The sequence below is a fragment of the Sphaerodactylus townsendi genome, linkage group LG12 (assembly GCF_021028975.2).
Source record: "Sphaerodactylus townsendi isolate TG3544 linkage group LG12, MPM_Stown_v2.3, whole genome shotgun sequence".
Classification (NCBI taxonomy): domain Eukaryota; kingdom Metazoa; phylum Chordata; class Lepidosauria; order Squamata; family Sphaerodactylidae; genus Sphaerodactylus; species Sphaerodactylus townsendi.
Window position 1 is genome coordinate 3,627,448 of NC_059436.1, and position 20,961 is coordinate 3,648,408.

At 42.9% G+C, this 20,961-nt stretch overlaps 1 long non-coding RNA gene across 1 annotated transcript; it reads right to left on the reverse strand.

Annotated features, from left to right (window-relative positions):
- Window positions 1-616: 616 nt before the first annotated feature.
- LOC125441486 lies at window positions 617-12,426 on the reverse strand. The gene is made up of 5 exons (XR_007245867.1): window positions 12,300-12,426; window positions 10,041-10,088; window positions 9,743-9,864; window positions 7,058-7,253; window positions 617-824 (listed from the first exon to the last, which is right to left on the reverse strand). It is a non-coding gene; the product is annotated as an uncharacterized LOC125441486 (long non-coding RNA).
- Window positions 12,427-20,961: the final 8,535 nt, after the last annotated feature.

Below are 20,961 nucleotides of genomic sequence, written 5' to 3' on the forward strand. Positions count from 1 at the left end.
TGAAAGTTCTCAGACCATCAGCTTCTGAAGAGACTATTAACTACCTGGGAAAGTTCAACAGATACAGTATAGCCTTCCCTAGGGGGCTGTGAGTCAGAGAGTCAGAGACGATAATCCATAGCTATGGAATTAATTCTACTGGCTACAGAAAAGACCACCAATACCATGAGGGACTTTTTAAAAAAACTGTAGAACTTTTCAAACGTTTTAGCAGGTAGTACTTGAAGAATTTGTTTGAAACCATACCTAAACTGCCCTAATGCCCTACTGTTTCTTCATCAGAAGATGCATGAAGATGGTGATTAGCAGATATGAGGCCTCCTCATTTATGGTACCACAACTGTAGAATTCTCTCTTTTCACAGTTTCTCTCAATGCCAAAATTGTTTTGTTTGAGGCATCCCATCCTTTCTCATTTGAATACAGCTTTCATTGGTGTCTAGGGATGGGGCTGCCTCCAGCTCACAGACTTCCCCATCCCCTCCCTTACCCAGATGGTTGCCCAAGGACCTCAGGATGCCCAACAACTGGCAACCCCACCCTTGGATTTAACAGCAAGCACCAGAACTTCTGAGAAGCCAGGAGAAGCTACAGGAAACTGGTTGAATTACCTGGGCAGCAGGAGCAGTCCTCCGCTGTTCCACTGAGAAGGGTAGGGTTGGCACAACCTCAACCCAGCTCCAATCAACTGGCCTCAGCATTTCCACAGAGTGGGGCAGGGCCAGCGCAACCCAAAACAGGCCACAGTCAGGGAGGCAGGCCTAGAGGCCTGACGGTCCAATCCCTAGCGGGCTGGGCTTGACAGCTCCAAGGGGCAGAGGAACCCTATTGGGAGGAATAAAAGAAACACAGGAGGAGGTCAGCAAGGAAGGAGAGAGTTGAGAAGACTGTAAAAGTGCCGTGAAGTGCTTGCCATTAAAGTCCAACTGCTAGAAATGGCTGACCTATTTAGATTGTTTTATTGTTGCTTTCTGGGTCTTATCAGTGATGATTCTATACTTTTTTCAAAATTTTAATTGCTTCTTTCTGACTGTTGTAAACTACCTTGGGAGAAGAAACTGAAAATGCAGGGTATAAATATTTTAGACAAACAAATAAAATGCAGTAAATAATTATAATAATGGGGTCAGTACTACTGAGAGAACTCACAACAGTAAAACTGACATTTTGAGGCCTTCAGAGGAGTTTCTGCCTTGCCCTCAAGTTCCGATCAAGCATGAGAGCTACAGACAAAATGTAAATGGTATATATATGTGTGTGTGTATTTGTATCTATGTGGCTGATAAGTCATTTATGGTTATTTTTAGATAATAGAGATAATGTGCATTTTGCTCCAAGCACTTTTCAGGCTGATTAAGATTTTATTAGTACCTCATGTGTAGTATGATTGCTGACAACCATGTGTTGGAGAAATTGTTATGATTAACCTGAATCAAATCACAACTAGAATAGAATTAGCCTTTGCTGCCTCTTTCTCCAATAGCTCATTTGGAGCAAAGGGAAATCAAACTTGTATAGGAGGAAAAAAAATCAGGGAGAAGAATTGTGCTGATTATGTAAGGGAGAAGCTCAGCAAGCTTCTCTGATATCAGAAATAGGCCTATATTATCACTTCTGAATTTTCTCCCCTTTCCCCCTAATCAAAATGCAAACATTAAGCATATCCTAGCAAAACTTGGAGACGCGGTGCGGTGTAGTGATTTATTTATTGCTTTGTTTGTCTACTGTTACAAATATTTGCATCCTGCCTTTCCTCAGTGCCCAAGGTAGCTTCCAAAATATAAAACACACAATTAAAAACATAATTAAATGTGTGAATTAACATACATCTAGTTATAACTTGATTATAATGTTAGACAACGTGTGATTGGTGTTTGAAATATGCTGCCACAGGAGGTGGTGATGGCCACTAACCTGGATAGCTTTAAAAAGGGCTTGGACAGATTTATGGAGGAGAAGTCGATCTATGGCTACCAATCTTGATCCTCCTTGATCTGAGATTGCAAATGCCTTAGCAGACCAGGTGCTCAGGAGCAGCAGCAGCAGAAGGCCATTGCTTTCACCTCCTGCATGTGAGCTCCCAAAGGCACCTGGTGGGCCACTGCGAGTAGCAGACTGCTGGACTAGATGGACTCTGGTCTGATCCAGCAGGCTAGTTCTTATGTTCCTTTGTTCTTATGACAAGGATCTAGGAGAACTGACTGAATCCCTACTCTGCCAAGGTAGCTTGTTCGATGACCTTGGACCCGAAACACATTCTCAGCTAGGGTTACCGGGGAGTGGGGGATACATTTTATATGTATTATCCTTGCAGAAGCATATACTACTACTGAATACATTTCAAATGTATATAAAATAGGTACATTATGCACTCACACATACAGAGTTTATTGAAATATGCACTAGAGCATTGCTGACAGAACAGAACCGCTGACTCAGTGAAACTATGGAGTAAGTTTGGAACATGTAGCATTCAACTACCCCTAGCTTCATGGTATTATTGGGTACCCAACACTGGTTCTGTGGCATCCTGAGACTATCACACTGATTACTCAACACCTCATTGACTGGATGACACAGCTAAGACGCCAAAATGAAGGCACCCAAGCAGCTGTCAATGGGCCATGGCTGCTTTTGGATGTAAGCCAACAGGGAGCAAGTTGTACACTTGAACTCCAGAATTTCAACTCCAGTATTTCACACTTAAAGTTTGAAGAAAGAATATTTGTAAAATGTGTGTGTGTATAGAATTATTGGGTATCTATCTGTCTGTCTGTCTGTCTATCAATCTATTGTCTGTCTGTCTGTCTGTCTGTCTGCCTGCCTGCCTGCCTGCCTGCCTGCCTGCCTGCCTGCCTGCCTGCCTGCCTGCCTGCCTGCCTGTCAACACAGTTATGATCTGTCAGAGATAAAGACTGGAAAATAAGGATAATAGGAATAGTTGGCACATCTGTAGTTAGTATGATGGTCACTGCTATTGGAAAGGTTTGGATATAGTCCTTGGTTCTTAGCTTACAGCACTTTCACACATGCAGAGTAATGCACTTTCAATCCACTTTCACAATTGTTTACAAGTGGACTGTGCTATTTTGCACAGTAAAATCCAGCTGCAAAGTACATTGAAAGTGGATTGGAAGTGCATGATTCTGCATGTGTGGAATGGGCCTTATTGGCGAGCTTGCTGGTGGCCTTAATCACAGATAAGGCTTTCTTCCCAAGCTATTACAAGCAGCTTTTTAATGCTTTCCCCTGGATTTTGAAGACTTTAGTTGAAAAAAAAAAGGATGAAATTAATTAACCATTTTATAATGAGTTTTAATTAGCCATCTTTTAATCGCTGCCTCCATGGTTATGCCTTTGGGCCTGATTCTGGGAACAATTATCAACTGCAAAATGGGAAAAGCTTGCGAGTCATGAGCTTTCTCTCATACATCATGAACGTGACTACTCTTTAGTGTTCAGTTTGCTAAAGCAGAATTGTAGCTTAGGCTTATCCATATGCATTCCAAATGGCACTCAGCAGCCTTCTGGAGGTACTCAAGCAGCTACAGAGAGGAGATTTCAGTGTTTTCACAGGCATTACGCACAGCCAACTTCCAAGGGTTGTGTCACAAATCCCCAGCCATCTACAGGGACAAAAAAAGCAGACTTCGCCAATTTGCTTCCACAGACACATGACGTTGTAAGCATAAAACCAGCCAACTCCCTCATTCTTTTATCCAATGAAATGGATTCCCAACTGTGCCGTTTATAAAAAAAGGGAAATTCTAGTGTAATTGTGTCCTGTATGGACAGAATTGGATGGACAATTGTATGAGTAATTCTAAAGACCTCCTGAGGGTCTGGAGGTGTAATATAGCCAAAAGAACACAATGAAGATTGCACAACATTTGACTTCCCAGGGAAATTCAGCCTATCCATTATATGTGATAGTTCAACCAGCATTTGATAAGTTTTCACTGAATATCTGAGCCTATCAAAACAGAGCCAGCATGGTGAAGTGATTAAGGGTCATGGACTCTAATCTGGAGAATTGGTTTTGATTTCCCACTCCTTCACATGAGCAGCAGACTCTAATCTGGTGAACCAGGTTTCTTTCCCCATTCCTACATATGAAACCTGCTGGATGACTGGGCTAGTCACAGTTCTCAGAACTCTCTCAGCCCCACCTCACAGAGGGTCATTCTGCACATGCAGAATAATGCACTTTCAAACCGCTTTCAGTGCTCTTTGAAGCTGTGCGGAATGGCAAAATCCACTTGCAAACAGTTGTGAAAGTGGTTTGAAAATGCATTATTTTGCGTGTGTGGAAGGGGCCCCAGTGTCTGGTGGTGAAAGGAGGGTGAGGAGTTTGTAAGCTGCTTTGAGGCTTTTTATGGTTGAGAAAAGCGGGGTATAAACCCAAACTCTCCTCTTTCTCTTCTTCTGATCAATTTGTATTGGAAGGGGTTTTGCACATTTGCATAGGGAGCTCCATCAGCATTGTGATTCCATCTCTTTTTTTAAAAAAGAAAAAAAAAGAAAATGACATAAAATAAATGGTGTATCACATTGAGCAACACCCAGTGAAGTAAAGCACACCATTACTATGCTGGACCAAAAAAAAAAAAAAATCTGTTGAGCAATCCCTGTAATGGAAGATGGACTGTTTCAGAAAGAAACAGTGTTTGAACTTTCTACTAGGCATCCAACTGCATCATGAGCAAGATATACTGTGGTTGCCTTCAAGTGCTCAGACAACTAAATACTAGCAAGCAGTATGCAGCTGCAAGGCCAACCAAATCCAGGGACTGGCTCACTCTTATTGCAGCCATTAAACCAAGTAAATATTCCTGTTGAATGTCTGTACTGCAACATTTGCCACATCTTTACAAGCCGCTGCCTCCAGATTTTAAATCTGAGTGGCCACATCTAGTCCATGTGTACAGAAATTCACATGCACGAACCCCAAAGATACCAGGCAGTGCATAGCCTCCCTTTTCAATCACTGAACTGCTGAACTCCCTTTTCAAACACTGAAACTGCTAAAGTAACTTTGGATACCCTCTTGGAGGACAACTGCATTTTTTCTAGTACATGTTTAACAGATGAAACCAGCACATTCATGTTGTACAGGACAGACTCTTGCAGAATAAATGAGAGCAGCATAGTGTAATAATCCAATATGATCCCAGCTAGATCAGACTGGAGATCCATTTCACCCAACATCCTATTTCACATAGCAGCCAGGCAGTTGTCCTGGAAGGCCAACACATACAGCACAGAGGAAAACCCTTCCCTGATATTGGCCTCTAGTACTGGGTTTCAGAAGTATACTGCCTCTTAATATTGATGTTCCCTTTACTAACTAGCTAGGAGTTACTAAGAGGCTAGGAGCCACTGATGGACCTCTCCTCCATGAATTTGGGAACACAGTCATTAGCAAAATTTAATTGCGGGGGGGGGGGAGATTTCAGGTGCTGATAACTGTGCAAACAGAGGCTATTTTCATCTATGACTAGAAATGCCAGCCTCCAGATGCGACCTGTGGATCCTCTGAAATTACAGCTCATCTTCAGACATCATACCCCACTGAGGTCCCTGTCCTCTCCAGGTTCCATTTCCAAATTTCCAGGAATTTTGAAGCCAGTGCGGTGTAGTGGTTAAGAGCAGGTGCACGCTAATCTGGAGAACTGCATTTGATTCCCCACACTGCCACTTGAGGTGTGGAGGCTTATCTGGTGAACCAAATTAGCTTGTGCACTCCAACACATGCCAGCTAGGTGATCTTCGGCTTGTTCTTTGGAGCTCTCTCAGCCCCATCTACCTCACAGGATGTTTGTTGTGTGGGGGGGGGGAAGGGAAAGGAGATTGTAAGTCCCTTTGAGTCTCCCTACAGGAGAGGAAGGGGGGATATAAATTCTAACTCCTCCTCCTCCTCCTTCAGGAAAGGTGAAAACATGTCAAGAACCTATGAGCAGAGTTATAAATGCCATATACGGAAAAAAAATCTCAGAACCAAATGGGATTAAAGCCAGTTAGTCTTAGTGCAGTCAAAAAGCTGGAGAAGAACTGACATTTTGTGAATCAGCATCTGTTTCTTCAGCCCCATCAAAAGGTGCCAGATGTTGTTTCTGCAGCAATAGCTCTTCTAGCTTGGCATTTGTGTCCTGGAATTTACAGCTCTGCTCCAGGAGCAGCATGATCTAACATTTGCAAAACAGAAAGTCAAACTTGAGCAGATAATTGCTGCATTTTTTTTTTTTTGCTTTGACACTGGCAAAATGCCCAGGAAGGCAAGCAGAATCAACTTTATCATGAGATGATCTTAGAGGCAACCTAGGCAGCACTTTGAGTCATAAGAACATAAGAACTAGCCTGCTGGATCAGACCAGAGTCCATCTAGTCTAGCAGTCTGCTACTCGCAGTGGCCCACCAGGTGCCTTTGGGAGCTCACATGCAGGAGGTGAAAGCAATGGTCTTCTGCTGCTGCTGCTCCTGAGCACCTGGTCTGCTAAGGCATTTGCAATCTCAGATCAAGGAGGATCAAGATTGGTAGCCATAGATCGACTTCTCCTCCATAAATCTGTCCAAGCCCTTTTTAAAGCTATCCAGGTTAGTGGCCATCACCACCTCCTGTGGCAGCATATTTCAAACACCAATCACACGTTGTCCAACATTATAATCAAGTTATAACTAGATGTATGTTAATTCACACATTTAATTATGTTTTTAATTGAGTATTTTATATTTATAGTCCTGCACTCTGCTACTCGCAGTGGCCCACCAGGTGCCTTTGGGAGCTCACATGCAGGAGGTGAAAGCAATGGCCTTCTGCTGCTGCTGCTCCTGAGCACCTGGTCTGCTAAGGCATTTGCAATCTCAGATCAAGGAGGATCAAGATTGGTAGCCATACCATGGTAGTCAGCAGCAGTTCTCACAGACAGACTTTGCTTGGAGATGGAGGAGGGTTAGGAACAGCATACGGAGAAATGTGGCAGGTAAAGAAGCCAGCCCTTTCTAAGAGGGGATGTCATACTCCTAGGCTGAGGACAAATGACTGGAAATGTCATGCTCACCAATGGTGAGGACATCAGGTGGCACTTTGTTCTGGTACATAGTCTTGTGTCTTGATACTTATTTTATTTTCATTTTTTATAGCCTTCCTTTCTAGGACTCAATGCAGATTACACAGAATAGCTCAATGCAATCAATGGATGATGAGCAACAGTGCAACAGGATTCAGCTTGTAGAAATCTGGAACCAATCAGAAATCTGAAATAGATATGGAGAAAAGCTTATACATGACACGTTAAGTGATGCAAACAAAATGCATAGTAGGGAACTACTAGTACTTAAGGGATTGTTCAAACTATACACAGTGATATAGTCCACTAAAAATCACTTGAAGAGGTCGGTTAGAATTCAAGAATTGTGTCATCGATAAGCAAACTTCTGAAAGCTCTCTCTCTCTCTCCTGTCCATCTAGTTCAGGTGAGGCAGTAAATGTTATGATTCTACATCTGAGCACTGTAATGGGCTGGATGAGGGCAATCTGAAACATAGTCCAGATACAAGTGTAATGTTGATTGATGCTGATTGTGGAACTGAGAAATAATGTTGTTTTGGTTAGGGCTGTAGTCTCCCAAAAGAACAGGTTTGCTGCTGCACAGTGCTGTTGGATACCTCTCAACTAGGTTAGCTCTGCAATTATCCTTCGACTTTTCTCCAGGCACTGAAGGCTGGGTCCTGCCTTGGACAGCAGTGGGGCATGGGGGTAGAGGGTTGCCAGATTCATGCTGGGAAACTCTTGGAGAGTTGGGGGTGGTGCCTAGGGAGGACAGGATCCTCAGTAGGATACAATGTCATAGACACCACCCTCCAAAGCAGGGGTGTCAAACTCGCGGCCCTCCAGATGTTCATGAACTACAATTCCCATCAGTCCCTCCCAACATGAGCATTGGCTATGCTGACAAGGGCTGATGGGAATTGTAGTTTATGAACATCTGGAGGGCCGCGAGTTTGACACCTGTGCTCCAAAGCATCCATTTTCTTCAGAGGAACCGATCTCTGTAGTTTAGAGATGAGGCACAATTCCAGGGGATCCCCAAGTTCCACCTGGAGTCTGGCATCCCCAAAAAGCTTACATATTCTGTGAGAAACCTATGATCAGGCATCCTGATGCTTTGCCTTTGATCTAAAATGAGTCATACAAGAAGAAGAGTTGGATTTTTACCCTACTTTACTGCAAGGAAGACTCCTTATGGCTTACAAACTCCTTCCCTTGCTCTCCCCACAACAAACACCCAGATGAGGCTGAGAGAGTTCAGAGAGAACTGTGTCTAGCCCAGGGTCACCCAGCAATCTTCATGTGTAGGAACGGGGAAACAAATCCAGTTCTTCAGATTAGAGTCCACCACTCTTAACCACTACACCACACTGGCTCTCCTATTTTGATATGAACACTGGGATGGTAGGAGGGTTTTAATCCAGATATTTGTAATTTTTGTTTTCACAAATGTGACTAATAGCTCCAGGAGGGCCAATTTACAATAGGGTTGCCAATTTTGTTTTAGGAAATTCCTGGAGGATTTGGGAAGCAAGCAGCCTCAGTGGGGCAGTATAATGCCATAGAATCTAGTTTCCAGAAAAGCTATTCTGTGTCATCTGGAGAGCAGCTGCAATTCTGGGAGATCCCTAGGTCCCTCCTCCAGATTGGCAACCCTTTCTGCTCTTTTGACCCACCATGTAGTCCCTGCAGCTACTTTTAAATGAAATCAAAACATCTGGAGAGCCAATCATATATAATCTGTAATTTGGCCCTGAAAGGTAGCTTGAATAAACTAGAGTGATTGCAGACCTTACGCAATGCAGAAGACTCCAGTTTTGTTTCGCTTTTAATAATGGCTACCAGATCAGGACTTACAGAGACAATAGTGTCATGTTCTGTTTTCCTTTCTATCCAGGCTGATAAAGCAGTGTTTATTTCCATCCTAAGTAAATCAGTGGATCAATGCTACAATAATGGGAGAGGTCCTATTGTGAAAAGACTTGGTCTTGCACTCATAATCCAAGCTGTAGATTTGCTCTCTGCAGGGTGCTGAGTTTGCACTTTGCCCAAAACTGGGAATGAAGCTCGGCTACAAAACAACACCCGGCTGCAGAAGAAAAATCTAAGAAGATCTGTTAATTAACTAGGAGTGCCAGTAGCTCTCAGTGGGGGGATGGAGCCACATGGCATGCCACAGCATAGAAAGCATCCTGGCGCTTGAAACATCGCCGTCATCTTTTGTACAACATTTTCCTGTGTAATAGTGCTAGAGTTGAAATGAATCTAAAGGGGAAAATGAGTCCCCTCTGAAAATGCAATTCAGATCTCACAATCTAAAATAGTATCAAACATATACACAAGATAATGGCCTACACTGAAATTGTCCCTGGTAAATCACTGCCCTGTTTTGGACTTTTTCAAAAACAGTTTTGAAACAATATTTCTTTATTGAAAATATCTATCTATCTATCTATCTATCTATCTATCTATCTATCTATCTATCTATCTATCTATCTATCTATCTATCTATCTATCTATCTATCTATCTATCTATCTATCTATCTATCTATCTATCTATCTATCTATCTATCTATCTATCTATACATTTTTGTCCCACACTTCCTTCAAGGAAGTCAGGGAAATATTCATAGTTCTCCCTTCTGTTTTATCCTCACAAAAAAACCTATAAGGTAGGCTTGAATGAAACTGTTACCTGAAATGGTAGAATCTGTCCCTTTTAGGATGGGGAATTAGTGGGAACAGCTCTCGTGTTGCAGGGCGGGGTTACTGGGTCTTTGCCACCTGAGTTTACAGAGGATTTTCACTCTCAGGAAACTGCAGGAGTCCAGAAAGTACAGTTTAACAGTTTTACTGAGAAAATAAAAATAATAAACTTACACATGCTCAAAAGGTAAAATGCATAAACACGCAAAATTTGGTGATTCCTAGGATTTATAAAGAGAGGATAGATCTGGAATACAATAGATTGTTGTGGGAAGGGTGATAATTACCTATCTTGTAGAGGAATAGGTCCAGAGGAGCAGAGTTCAGTGCCTGTGCTGAATTTCAAGAAGAGGGGTAGATCAGCTGACACACAATGCAACTAAACCAAAATGCAGTCCAGATACACTAGGCAAAGACTGCAGTTTGGGCAGCCTCATTGCAGGAAAATCTAGCGCTCCAGTGATGTTAGCTAAGCTTCCTAGACAAAGAAAAACCTTATCCTCCAGGAGAGGACAATGCAATGGACGATGGCTTGATGACTGAAAGCTTCCAAACGGTCTTCAAAGGCAGCCCCATGTAGAGTGTGTTTCAGTAATCTACATTGGAGGTTACCAGATCATGGATTGCTGAAACCACGCCATCTCTGTCTAGGTGGGCGTGCAACTGGCCCGCTGGCTGAAGCGAGAAGAAGGCATTCTAAGCCAGACTACAGAGGGCAGAGGCATACCTAGGGTGGGGTAGCCAAGGAGCATGCCCTGGGTACCACTAAAAGGTGGACACCCTCAACTGCATGGCCCCCTCCCTGCCAAGAGCTCCACTCTGCCCTGGGTGGGTGAAGATTGGAGGTGACCTCTACCTCCAAAATCCATTAAAATGCAGCCTTAGCCTGGCTGTGTCCAGCTTTACACTGCTGGGTTGCCTCTGGAGCTCTGTCATATGAACTTCAGAGGAGGAGCCAGCAGTTCAACACTAAAAGTGGCCAGGCCCAGGCTAGGTCCAGCTTAAAATTGTGGGCTCAGCCTATCTAGGTTCACTGTCGAACTGGGAGCACTGCCTCCAAATTGTTTTTTTTTCTTTAAAATATTGATAGTTTATGATGGAGCTGCTGCTCACTTTGAATTTTGATTTATATAATGTTAAGGATTTTATTGCATGTTCATGTTTACTGATTGTGTAATGTTTCCTGTATTGAAATTTTTAAAGGCTTTTTCATAGCCTACTTAGGGAATTATGTAGTGAGGAGCCGTAGAAACACTTCAAACCAGTAAACATCTGCACTTTATGCAGTCCATGTGGTAAATAGTTACTAACTATGCATCTCAAGAAGTTATGCATGAGTTGTCCCTGAAGGCTGAACACTGATGGCTTCCTTAGATAGCCAAAAAAAAATCAAAAGGAACCACGGACTTTTTTCTGTCTTTTTCTATCCACTATGGATGAATTAAAATCCAATCTCTTCTCAATACATATTTGTTCTTGCTTCTCTTCTCTTGAAACACAGAGGATAATAACTCTTTAAAGAGGTGGTCTCTACTTTGAAATGGGACTAGCTTTTATTTATTTAATGTATTTATTTATTACTTAAATTTGTAGACCGCCCCATCCCCAAAGGGCTCTGGGCGGTGCACAACAATATTCACATGTGCACAGTTTACCGTCACAATCAATACAGTTATTTAAACCAGTAAAACCTATTAAAAGCAGCAGTCAATACAAAAATATCAGGCGTCCCAGAAACCCGATTTAATTAGAGGCCCCCCTAAGAGAGGGAACGGCCGGACTCCCCTCTAGGAGGGTAGCATATGATGGTAATCAGATATAGAGAGGGGGGGTGCACTTCAGCGACTGGGCACTCCAAATGTGTTAATATGTGTTAATATCAGCAGGCCAAGTAAGCACATTTCTGGCCACTATCACATTAGATGATGATGAAATAGTATTGTATCTAAGGGCCTAACTGATCATTGTGCTTGCCCCCGGAATGTCCCTATAAACATGTTCTGAAGTTCTGTGCTTCCCAGATATATGTGTGTGGTTCAGATAGTGAGCTGGGAATTAGGCCTCCATTAAAACTTTTTCCCAACCTGAAACAGCACTGGGGAGCTGCTATTTTTTCTGTTTGGGAAATGTAATGTAGAACACCCAACAAGGAAAATAATGGCTCTCCAGGGACTTTTTCTGCTCAGGAAAAAGCATGGAGTAAAATCCTAAACTGGGAGATCCAATCTTTTGGCCTGACCCAGGGACATCACTGCGGAAGACTAAAGTGTAGCTAGCTCTCACCAACAAAAGAAAAAGCTATTCCAGAGAGGTTAATCTCTGCCATATCCCTGTCTATCTGACCACCCATAGAGACCTCTTAAGTGATTAAGCAATGTTTTTAGCCATAAAATGATTTACTGATTAGATTTTACCAAAAAAGAACTACACATACATAATTATTTCCCACAAACAGGACAGACTGATCCAATAAAATAATTTGGTCTGTGGAATTGTTTGCCAAAACTCTGCTTGAATAAAGTAACCAAGAGTACCTCCAGACGTACCATTGTCCTGGCTGAATTTTGCCTTCTCTGGAAATATCTGCAGGATGTTAACAACTCCTCCTCCTCTTCAGCCAATCAGCTGGCATTACTTGAATATCCACCTTGACCCCTCCTGTTTGTCCAAACCTGGAAAGAAAAGGATATTTTGTTTTTACTGAATCCTCTTGCCTAATAACTGGAGACAGGCCCTTTCCTCAAATTGGACGGAATTTCAGTTAGTGAAACTTTCCTCATCAGTACAGTTGACTTAATTGTGAAATGGTGCTCCCCATGTCACAACTTTAATTTTGGAGTGATTTCCCAGTGTGAGCACCATTAATTTCAAGTAGCACAAAGAACACCCTGAACTTCTCAGTCATAGAAGCTGGAGATTCTCAAAATGCCAGGTAATTGTGCATTCTTCCCCATTTCATATACTTGTCTTTAATGTGATTTTTTTTCATGCTTTCATTTTTATTTTTTTATAAACAGTCAGGACTGTAGCAATAAATGATACAGAATGATGATACAGAACAATGATATAGAAAATGATACAGAACAATGGTTAGCAATAGCACAACACTGTCTGCAATATCAATAAGACCGACAATAAACAATGAGAAATACTAGAACCATTCATTACTCCTTATGACACCATTAAATACACTGCAACTCAGTAGGTTTGTCTTGTTTAGCCTGTGGGAGAGAGTTTCCAGAGGGATCTGCACCTGCCTTTTTCAAGGTTATTTCCTGATGACTGTGTGCTACTGGGAGCTCTCATCCTCTGAGCCAAGAAAACAGAATGGTTGAATTACTATGAAGTGCAACAAATAGTTGGATGAAAAATACCTTGCTCTTATACAGAAATCTCCTCACGGCCTCCCCAGCACAGAAACACATTTTTCACATCAAAGTTCTGATTAACGTTCTTTATGTACAGCTTATCATGAATTTTGTGCAGGGTTAAATATATTTTCCAGTGACTAACACTGCAAGGCGGGGGATTAAAAGGGATAATACACAATGTGATTTGTGAAATTTTAATGGAAAATCCCCATGGGTTGAGTATAAATCTTATTTATAGCTTTAAAAGTATGTAATGTGCTTATTGTGTGTGTGTGTGTGTGTGTGTGTGTGTGTGTGTGTTATATGTATATACACACATATAAAAACAGTGGGAGTAAGTCCCTGTCAAACTTAATCCATTTAGAAAAAGAAATAAATGCCTAGAGCTGCTATAGACAAACCATTTGATATTTTGGAGTGTGTGGATGCTTTAATGTGAAATGTTTGATATCATTTATTTAGTAGATGAGGAGGTAAGAGATCAAATTATGCTTTAAAGGATGTGCCAGAAGAAGAGGAACAATTGTCCAAGGGTAGAACGAGAGGGAACAGTTTTGAGCTATAGAAGTTAAGGAGATAGAGCTATAGAAACATTGTACAAAATTCTTGACTATGAAAGTAATTCATCTTTGGAACAAGCTTTTTAGGGAAGTAGTAGAACCTTTAAAAAAAAGAGAGAGATTGATCATCCAGCTTATGCCAGAGATGCATTAAATCAGGAGTTTAGAATCCACTGATTTCCTTTCATTCCTAAAATGGAGTGCCTCATTTTAGGAGACCAAAAATGAGGTTCAATGTAGTATGAAGGCTCGATAAGACTATAGCAGCTGGTGATAACATTTACCAATTGCTACAGCCATCTATGGAGACCATTCTTCCCACTCATGATGGACACAACTTCTAATGCTTCTCCCCAAACCACTCACATTTTGTGAATATCACTGCAGAAAGTTTGAAAACACTTGTGTATCTCTTAGCTTTTAAAAAGATGGGCATTTCTTAGCTTTTAAAAAGATGCTTTCAAAATGCAGGTGTGCATATTCACATACCAAACCCACCAAACCCACAAATTATACCTCCTCCTGGGTGGAGCGACCGAGTATCTTGCCCCAGAGGATGACTCTGACAGGAAATATTTATACGAGTATGGACGCCAATCATGGCTAATACTTTCCATAAATTACTCTTTCTGGCTTTCCTCAGCATAATAATCTTCTAAGATTAATGGGAACTGAAGTTTTAGGGTGTCTTTTGAGCTGAACAGGATGAATAAGAAAACTCCAATTCCTATCAAGCCCAGCAGTCCGGTATAATCAGAGCCAGCAGTGGCTATAAGTCAGGTGTCTATGTTGTGATGAATGCAGCCAACTGTAAAGAGGCAAATACACTCAAAAGACTGCCTATTTTGAATTGTGAATTTGTGAACAGAGCAATGATTTGATAGTTTTACTAAAATTAAGAACTCAATCAGTGCAAGCAGGATATTTATGAAGTGCAAGCAGAATATTTATGAAGATCACAACATGCTAGGCTTTCTTAACATTTGCTGCCTGCTTGTTCATCTACTCACTTGAATCTTCTCATCTCAGATAAATACAGATGAACGATACCTTGGTAAGCTGGCATATTGAGCATGAGCAATGAGGCAGTGATGATGTTTTTTCAATATGTCAAAATGTGGCCATCCACAGGTGGCTATATCAGCTACAAAAATTGATTCAGTCACCTGATGATTTCCTACCATATAGAGCAGCAACCGACTCAACGGGGGCAGCCATTGCAGCTGTGGGGAACAGAATAGGCAAAGGGTGGTTGCATGCAAGGTGCAATGCTTGGCAAGAGGCTTGCAAAGAACTGCATTGATTGGCTCCAAGCTGTAAAGGCGGGAGGAGCAAGAGTATTTAAGGCGCCACACACTGAGCTCGGCCTTCTTGGCTTCCGAGACTCAGAAGCGGCGTGACCCGCCCACCCTCCCTATTTATCGTTGCAATTGTTTTGTTATGCATGTTATGCTTTGCTATATATATTTTCGTCACAGCTCGGTGGGATGACAATGGGAGTCGCAACATCTGGGGGAGAAGCCGAGCCAGGCGGCCAGTCTTCTCCATGCTTGTGCCCTGCAAAGGGCTGGGGGGTGTGGCAGACCGGTAGGCAAGCCGGTAGGCTTAGCCAGTGCCTGACACCCCAGCAGGTGGGGTTGGGTCGGGCCGGTAGGCATTTGATAGGCTTAGCCAGTGCCCGACACCCCAGCAAAAGAGGGGAGTACGGTGGGCCGGTAGGCAAGCCGGTAGGCTTAGCCGGTGCCCGCTTCCCCCAGCAGCAGGAAGGGTTGAAGCCGGGGGTTCACCCCTGGAGCTCCCAGCTTCCTGCAGGTGGCCCCAATAGGGATTGGGGGATTCTTGATGTTGTGACCCATTTGTTGCCCAGCTTCTGTGTACATAGTTATTGTTAATCATTAATAAATTGGGCTGCGGCCCAATCCATTTCCAAGCCTGTCGTTGTTGTGTGATGTTTGCTGGAGAAGGGTCTCACCATCTGCATGCAATGAGACACATCCATGGACACATATTTCCTAGGATTACAACTGTTTTCCTGGGTGCTCAGAGGTCACCTGAGCCCCCAGCCCCTCTCCTTTTCATTGTTTGGTGAAGCTGAATTCTGGAGGATTGTATCTTCCCCTTAGACTAGAGTCATAGGTCATTCCCTGCATGTCTGGAGGCCAAAAAATGGTTCATAAATGCAGCCTGCTCCTTGCTAGTCCGTAGGTTGGACTTGGGAGAGGATTCCTTTTCAGTGCTTGCCTGGGCGCTTTTTTTTTTTTTTTGTAGATATGCCCCTAACTATGCAATTTAGAAATTGACTCATAACTCATTTGTAAAAGTAGCCTGGTTTTGGAAGATGTTACCTTTTCTCCTGGTGAGCTATGACTTTCAATAGAGGTCTAAATGTTTGCATCCTGCCTCAGTCCGATCCCCAATGAAGGAAGAATTTCCATTATGGCATTATACATGGATCAAATCTGGGTTTTAGAAGAGCTTGGGTTTTTTTCCTCTGAGCTGGAGAAACCGGACCACAAAGAAAAGGCAGAACTGATCACTGTCAACAACCTAATGCTAGCTCCTCTGAGTGATGCTGTTACTGGGGGAGTTGACAAGATAGGACAGGGGTCCTATATCTCCTTGACGAATGCTTTCTCTATTTTCACGTTAGGCAGGATGGTGCACATGAAAGAATAGAAGCAGGTATTAAAAAAAAAATGGCAAAGCCACTACCCAACCAATCTCCCATCTTCACATAGACATAAAAGTCACTAACCCCCCTTTTCTCATTTGTTTTCTGCCAGCTTCCATACCTTTTTGAAAGATTAATACATATTTCATGTTTTTTTAATCCAGCCACAGACATCGTCACACAAATATCAGATGAAACTTCTTCTAGCAAGAATGATTTGGGACGCAGATGAAAAGATAATGAAGCAAACTTTACTTTCACATTTGGAATATATTATCAAACTAAATAGTACCACTTCATCAGGAGCAAATAAATTAAAGATGTGCCAAGGAATAGTTTATATTGGCTGTGTTTTTATTATTATGATTTTTTTACCCTGTCAGATGGGTTGTTTCAGATCTCTTGGTGTTATTTATACAGGTGAGGAACAGCAGGTTTTTTCCTTTGAAAACTTTGGCACATATTCTTTATGTCAGGGTGCAGAATAATTAAATCTCAATTTTTTGGGAAGATCCAGTACTACTTTCTGATCTTGAAAATACCCTGAATAGCCCATTAGTCCATAGATAACAGTCTGTGCTTTGACTGGGGATAATTTTGAAATTTTTTCTCATCTGAATTTTGCCTTGGATTTTTTTTTGGAGTTCCAGTTTAGCTGGCCTTTGTTTCTGAAATGGAATTAATTAGGCTTTTTTTCCTCCAGTATTCCATTTATTAAATTTCAGAATTGTGTAGAAATGTGGACTTCTATGCAGCTGTAGCAATGGGGAATCACGCCCCTGCCATGCTCCTGCCTGCCCCTGCTACACCCCAGAACGCCCCTGCCATGCCCCCTCCATGTCCCCTTGGTGCTACACCACTGTTTGTGTTGATTTCAGTTTATTTCCATCCAAATGTGTTTTTATGAACTGTGGTGACTAGTCTTCTAATCAGTTTTTGTGACAATCCAACATAAGAAAGGGAGTTCCGTCAAGGAAATGTCACCTGATAAAGATCTCAACATATCTGTTCAAACTGGAGAAAGACAAGTCCAACTGAAGTCTTGATGACAACAAAAGTTGTTTTTGCAGTGTTTTATGAATGCACATGTGCACCTTGGTAACAAAGGGGAAAGAGAAAATATCTGAAACAAGTGATAGCTTCAGTCCTGACCTGAATAGGCAAGGCTAGACTGATCTCGTTAGATCTCAAAAAATTAAGCAGGGTTGGTTTTAGTCATTGGCTCTTTCCCCAACTGAATAAAATGTTTTGAGGCAGGAAATAAAATGTTTCCTCTTTGAAGTTTTGCATGGTTTTTAGTCCCAAACATTTCATTTCCTGCCTGAAAATGTTTTAGTTGCATGCTGTTCCCTAGTGATTCTTTAAAAAAAAACATTTTGAAAAAGTTGTCAGGGTCCCCCTCCAGAGTCCAGCCAGGGGACCCTGATGCCGTCCCTCCAATCCCTTCCCGGGGGTTAGTATTCCCGGCCTCACCCCTGGTCGAAGAAGGGGTGGTCAATATGGGGGGGGGAGTTGTCTACACTCCCTCAGGGCTGGCTTGGCCCTGGCCCTCCTTCCCACCAGGGAGCCTGTTTACTTCACAGGGCTCCCAGTCACTTCCCTCGTCCCCTGCCCTCCTGCCCGGGTGCCTGTTCTCTTCACAGGACTCCCAACCGTCTCTGGGCCCTTCTCCCCTCCTTGCCTTCCCCTCTCTTTCCCTGTTCCCCCCCCCTCTTGGACTCTCCTCTCTCCTTCTGTTTCCCAGTCTCCTGCACCACACCCTTCCTCCTGCCTTCCACCCCAGCAGACCTCCAGGTGCCTCTCTTCTTCCTCCTTTATAGCCTGGTTGCCGCCCACCTGACCTGAAAACCCCTCCTCCTTCCAGCCCCGCCTGGCCCGACCCGGCAGCCAGGGAGAGACTGGGCGCGCGGCGCCGCCATCGCCGCCAGCTGGTCGGGCTGCTGAAGCTGGAAGCCAGAGGACGTCTGGGCAGGCGGCGCTGCCTCCGCCCGCCCACCAAGCCGCTGAAGCCGTCCTGGGCTCCCGCCTGGGGAGCGGCCGGTGGGCGGGTTCCGCGGCAGTGACCCCGATGGTCTGGGGTGCGTGACTCCCTCGTCGCCGGGGAGGGCGTTCCATGGCGGGCAGGAAGGAGCCCGCCGCAGCGTTGGCGAAGTTCTCGGCCCTTCCTGCCGGCGGCCAGGGAGGAGGAGAGCGTGGCGCTGGTGGTGGCGGCGGCGGTAAGTCCGGGGAGGGGGTGCTCCCTGATTCCGGACAAAAGTTTTCACTTGCTGTGAGATCTCTTTGAAATGTTTCCCAAGACCTCCTTGCTGGTGCCGCTATATGAGCATGTGCCAGCTGTATCATGCTGTATTTCCATCAGGTTTTTTTTTTTATTTCAGGGGCCGTGTCTAAGTAGTTATGTAGACACAACCCCTAGAGAATCACAATATGAGGCTTTGAAACTTCATAGCTACTAATCTAAGAAGAAGTTTTTAAAAGGGGAATGACCACAAAATGGTAGCCAGGAAGCGTTTTCAAGGGGGTGAGTGCAGACAAATGGTTTTTTTTTAAAAAAATGTGCAAAACGTTTCCAAAACATTTTCAGGGGCTTGTGCGGAAAAGGCCATTGTTTGGATGGGAGACAGCCAAGGTAGACCACAATCTTGACAATGAGGTAGGAAATGGCAAATCATCTCTGAATAGCTAATGTCTTGAAAACCCACCAGGGTAGTCATAAGTCAGCTATCACTTGTTGACAAAAAATGACAGCGATCGAAAATTGTGCATACTCCACTTTCAGAATGAATTTTGATAATATTGTTAATATATCAGTTTGTCATTGGAAGGATGGCTGAATAATTTGGAAATCCAAAATTTAGAGAGAAATCTAGATGAGATTTTTTTGAAGCATACTGAGAAATGCAGCATATTACCCATCCTCTGATGAGAAGGGCCATTACTTCCTTGCAGTTTTTTGAGCAGAGACTCCTCATATATATGGAAAGTCCCTTGGCCTTTATTGAAAATTTTGATTTAAAAAAATTCACAGCCATGACCACTAGCAATATGTATTTAAGGCTGAAAAAGAGGCAAAATGTCATTGTTAGAAAGTACAGTTTAATGGCAGTCTAGATTCTAAATCCTGTTATATGCCTTGAAGGACTGGACACGTGGAAAACATGGCAAGGAATGAAGTTTATTGGGATGATCGCACCCCCTGCCTGAGTGATAAGAAAGAAGTCTAGTGATCAAGATTCCAGAGTTTTCCCCATGAATGTTAACTAAAATTTCAGACTTGGTAAATTCTACACAATGTGCCAGATGGCAAAAACTTCAGTAGACGGCTGGTTTAGAACTCCAAGCCAACTTGAATTCATCTAAAAGAGTCCCCTTTCATCTCTTTGGCCAGGTTGATGAAACTGTCATGAAAGCAACATTGCACAGCTCTCAGTGGGCTGAAGATCCTCCAAGGGTTGTAAATGTTCTGGTCATTGTTCAAGAGACACCATGATACAAGCTCCATCTGGCTCATTAAATTAATGTTGTTGTGGCTTGGCAATAAAGCTTCATGAAAATCATAACTGGAGTCTTGCTGACATAGCTTCTGCAACACTAACATTTCTTTACACATTCAGAAATGCTACATAAAGCACTGACTTTAATAGACCCTTTCCAAAGGCTTAGCAGACATCTGCCTCTTGTTTTCCCTGTCCGTGTACATGAACAAGGATGGATGGGTGAGTGAGAAGACCTGATTTCGTTCTCCATTCTTCAGGTTTACTTTCCAATTTCATCTAATATTTCAGTCTCAACACAGAAACAGAATAAAACAATTAGATTTGTGTGGTGCCGAGACTTAATTATCAGAGAGAATTGAAAGGTAAAACTGAAGAGTGGAGGACTAGGTCAGGTCTGCTCCCCCACCCCCATTCATGATTTGAATAGAGAAGAAAACAATTAGATTTGTGCTAAATCATCTAAAGGCAAAGAGGACAAGAAAATGTGACATCTCTGGATGCAATCTTCTGAGTATTTTTAAATTGGTAAATAGCAGCCCCAGGGAATCCGGATTTGGATGACAAACCTCTGTGTGGTAGGAAAGTGAGCCTAACCATTTCCTGTTTAAAATGTTCAGTGGCTTCCCCAACTGTGGCCAATTCCACACAGGTCAAAAACAGTGCCCCTGGAATGGTAAAAACTCTGTTCCAGGGGTGCTGTTCACACGGCTGCCACCTCTGCATTGAGGCAGTGCCGTGCTTTTCCTCTGAAACTGACAGAGAAGCACTGTTTTCCTGCCTCGCTCAATGAGCATTTCCCAGCTGGCGCTGTGCTAACCACACTGGGTCAGAGTATACTAACTTGTATTCTTCTTGTATGTTAGAGCCTCTGGACTCCACATTTTTCACTACTCTTATATGTCGTGCAGCTGATAAAGAGAGCTTCAATCCACAAAAGTGTATGGAATAATAAATCTGTTACACTACAAGGCACTGCAAGACTCTCTTTTTGTTTTTGTTCTTCTTTTCTCCAACACAACCGTATCTCTGGACTGGGTTACAAAAATACAGTTTCAACTCTCACCCACAAAATCAATTTGTAACTAAACTGAAGATATTTGTATGGGTGT